This window comes from Phragmites australis, chromosome 12, assembly GCF_958298935.1.
Source record: "Phragmites australis chromosome 12, lpPhrAust1.1, whole genome shotgun sequence".
Classification (NCBI taxonomy): Eukaryota; Viridiplantae; Streptophyta; class Magnoliopsida; order Poales; family Poaceae; genus Phragmites; species Phragmites australis.
The window spans coordinates 29,234,379-29,238,655 of NC_084932.1; the positions used below are offsets into that span (position 1 = coordinate 29,234,379).

The 4,277-nt window shown below is 37.7% G+C and overlaps 1 long non-coding RNA gene across 1 annotated transcript; it reads left to right on the plus strand.

Moving 5' to 3' along the window:
- Nucleotides 1-206: 206 nt before the first annotated feature.
- On the plus strand, nucleotides 207-1,942 carry LOC133886118 (uncharacterized). The gene is made up of 2 exons (XR_009903343.1): nucleotides 207-1,403; nucleotides 1,562-1,942. It is a non-coding gene; the product is annotated as an uncharacterized LOC133886118 (long non-coding RNA).
- The last annotated feature ends 2,335 nt before the right edge of the window (nucleotides 1,943-4,277 follow it).

Consider the following 4,277-nt stretch of genomic DNA (forward strand, 5'->3'; position numbering starts at 1 on the left):
GTGTATAGAGACGTTCCAATAAATCATTTGTGCAGTAGTGAAACTATTTTAGTTTCACTTTGCCGGTTTACCCACTCCCAAATAACATTTGTCGTTTTTCTCTATATGCACTGTTTTAAGTTGATTTTTTTTAGATAGTATATATGACACCACACCTTATGTTAATTTTTCTATATAATTTTCCATGATTGCTTGCATATCTATCTATCTATCTATCTATCTATCTATCCCAATCCTAATCATAGCTTGATTCTAGCTTAATAGATAGGAGGAGGCTCCCAGGGCCTGTAACCAAGAGCAAGAGGATGGGTCAAGGTTCAGCGTGCAACTAACAAATGGTATGAGCGTGCTGAGCGCGGGCACCAACTTTTCAATGAAATTTTGTAACAGTGACAGTGCAGGGAAAACGAACGTTGCTATGGTTTGGAGAGGAAAAAGAGAAAGGAAACAAAATTTTAAAATCTGCACTACGTGCTCTGGTTTTATGGTGCATACAAGAGTAGATGTTCCACCTACCACTGATGGATGTACCGAAGGACGAAAGTAGGGCGATGTAATACGTTTATAAAAGTACTTTTTGGGATGGATCTAAACTTATGGTTTTCATATTTCCAATCAAATTATTTAAAAAGATATTAATGATCAAAGTCTGTAAAATTTGACTAGTTTTTTGTTAAATGGCCTAGTTCTCTCTGTCTAATTGGTATAGTAAAGGAAATTGAATTACAGGGGATTTCCACATAAAAAAATAAGAATCATAGGATAAAAAATTAATATAAAGAGGTGTTTGGTAGAGCTCCAGCTCCACGAATTCGTGAAGCTGGGTTTCTCTAGCTCTACAAAATCTATAGAGCTGGAGCTAAAACTTTTTAAATTTCGTATTGCACCTATTTTGTTTTCATTTTAGATTAAAAATATACAATTTCAGTTTCAGCTCTATAGATTTTATGGAGCTAGAAAAATCTAGCTCCATAAATTTTATGAGCTAAAGCTCTGCTAAACACCGTTAAGTGGCAGCAATTTTCGCCACTAAAATCAATACAAGTGTCCAATTGATGAAAAAAGTGAGAAACTTAGCAGAAGTTTCGTCACGTACCTCTGGCTAACAGTTTGTGCACCAGACAAACAGGGGCTCACGCGTTTGACTGGTGATTGGAAGCGGAGACTTGGGCACGCGGTTTCCATCTTGTCACGTACACCATATATACCGTGATAATAAGACACAATAAATAAGAGTCGTCTTCCTCTCCAGGAAGCACAGCGATCGAACTGAAATAGGATCCGAGCAAGCTCCATACCATACAAGATGTCGGCAAGGCGCTACTTTCTGATCGCTGCCCTCTTGCTGCTGATCCTGCTCAGCGGCAGCAGCCTCGCATCAGCAGGCAATCAACCGTATGGATGTAAGTGCCTCTTTTCCTTATTTATCCCATGAGAAGTAAAACTTGTGCAGGAAGGAGCAGACAGACTGGTTCAATCCAAAGGAAATGCACGACTGGTTTTTCTAGTATACTAGTAACCTCTCTGATGTTTGACGTTTTGCTTTTGGATCCATGTGCAGGCACGCTTAACCCCGTTTCCAATCCAATATATTGCCCGCCAGGTGGTCCAACCAGATCGTGTCGTCGTCCGCCATGCCCGTTGAAATGAAGTTATTAGGTGCTGCCGATGGGCATTGCTTGTTCCCCAAATTCAATATGTTTGCCCTCGTCCGCCATGTTAGCGCTCTTCTTGCCCCCATGCATGCCTAAATGAAGTGCCGTTGATCGGTATTAAATAATTAATGTTCTCCAACTTAGTCAACAGGCTTGAGGAGGGTTCTGTACGCCTTCGAACACATCAAGCATCCAACTGTCTAATTTTACAAGTGTCTGCTACGATTATGTATCACTTAATTTGTACACTCTTACATATATCAATGAATTCCTTTTCGAAAGAAGCACATCAATTTTTTATCACTTCATATATATTAAGTGATATATATTTTTTCGAAAGATGGGCATCAAGCAGATGTTATGAAAGGTTGAATTCTCATCTTGGGTATCTGGAGCATCCGGAGCGAGATGCAGGTAACGAGAAAACAACTTTAAATCCCATTCACAAAGATTTGTCAGCTCTTCGTTCTTTTGCTGCCGGGTATACATCTCAACCTAGACCAGGTATTCCTAATCCCTTCCAAGCCTACAGAATAAACAGATTCATGTCCGTCACCTCTTGAATGCATAATACATTTGAAGTCCCAAATTTAGATTATCCTCAGTTAGCATCGCGTCATGTTGATTGAGCCCTTGTTTTGTCTGAACACTTCTTGCTTTCACAATGCTGCTAGCCTCTTTATTCCCAATTTTGAAACAGGGCTGGCCATGCATGCCAAACTGTAATATGTCGCCAAACTTCATTCCCTTTTATAGATCTTGCAATGTGGACACGGACCCTATTTCTTTATAGGATGAATTTGGAAAATACCATTGCACTGATCACTTAAGTTGGAAAATATTATCGGTGTCATTTTCACAGCTAATTTGTAATGATATCCACCTAATTTTTGAATATAAATATCTTTGCAATAATATTCACCTAATTTTTCCTTCTTTATATAAGTAGCAGTAAAAAAAAAACTGACACCAGGAGTAATATTTCGCCAACTCAGCAATGTGATATATAAGGCAAATGAAGAATTCACTCATACACCAGCAGTTCCTTTTTCACAGAAAAGAAGTTATTCCGTGTGCTAAACGGGAAAATTAAAGTGTCACCTCTTTTTACTATGGCAGATCCCAGACTAGAGAAGTGCCGTCAAGTTTGTATGAATGCTCAATTTTGTGCCCTAAAAAAAGTTTATAAAGGCTCCTATATGTCAAAGAATTTCCTCTTTCAGCTCAGCAATGTATTGAACAATATGGTCATATCTGAATAACGTTATTAAACTGCTTCTTTCCTTTTTTTTTCCTACACGACTTGAAGACCCAGTCTTAATAATTTGATAATACAGAGATTTTGTTTCTTTCTAAAGTCTGTAAAAATCACAGAGAAGTATGCCACATCCTACATGGGTAATGATGCACTGGCGGAGACGGACTGCTGCCAAGTTTCTGTTTCTTTTTTGTTTTTTTGGGAAAAATTGCACCCCCTAAATAATTGAAAGCCACCATGTAATTTCAGAGATACTGATAGTCCGTCTCTGTGTGGTAGGTAGGAATGTTAAGTTGCAGCTCGAGACTCCTTTATAACTTTATGAAATGTCACATCTCAAATGCCTACAACAACATGTTGAAGAAGTGTGCCCCAATGCATTAGTTTTCATTTAGAGAAATGCAGAACTAAAATACAATTTTAGAGAATTATTATTAATCCGCATGATAGAATTGAATTTGTAAAAGTTGGTTCTGACCCAATATATAGTGATTTTATTGATGATAATCATTACAATATCCAACCTAATTGTATAAATTGTCTTATAAAAGAGATCTTCAAGTATCAAAGAATCAAATAATTATAGCGAATTCTAAACGTAGTCTTCATTTTTAATGGGCAACTCCATATTCAAACTGATTTAGATAGCACCTAGAATAATCCATCTTCGGATAACTCTTCATCTTCTTCTCTAACTGAACTTGTTTAGTTATAGCAAGTGTGAGCATAATTCTTACCTCCAAGTTAAAATTGCTTGTGAAGTAACAGCGAACACATTTTACTACTCTCTTCTTATACTTGACGCGATCTTTGTTAATGCACGGGTTGACAGTTTTCCTGAAACAATCGTTCGTACGTAACTACGGTGCCAACTGAGTTGTTTTGGAAGGTATTGTACGTATTTTGTCCCGTATTGTTTCCTGCAGGTGGTTTGAAAGTTGAAACTCTCCCTTGCAGTCCGTTTTCATGCACATACGATGAAGTGGAAGTTTTAGGGGACAACAAATTGGATTACTGAACTGCTTGAGTGGAAAAGTAGATGTCTCAAAGTGGTCAGGAGATAATGCCGGCCCCTTGTCCACGTAGCTTCAAGCGAGAAGATAATGCAAGTAAACTTCATAGTATATTTAAATATATTATTGTCAAGGTTTTATTATTGCACTTTGTACATGAATGCGTTACGAAGGTACAAGAGTTACACCAAAATTATCTGCCTACCACAGGACGACTATATAATATTTTAAGTCTTCACAAGCTGAATTCGTATAAGTGTACAAGAGGCACTAAATCGGATTGGATCATCGATCTAGTGGCGAATTTAAGTACTAAGACCTTACGTGAGCAAATGGTCTCGAAAGATTAGT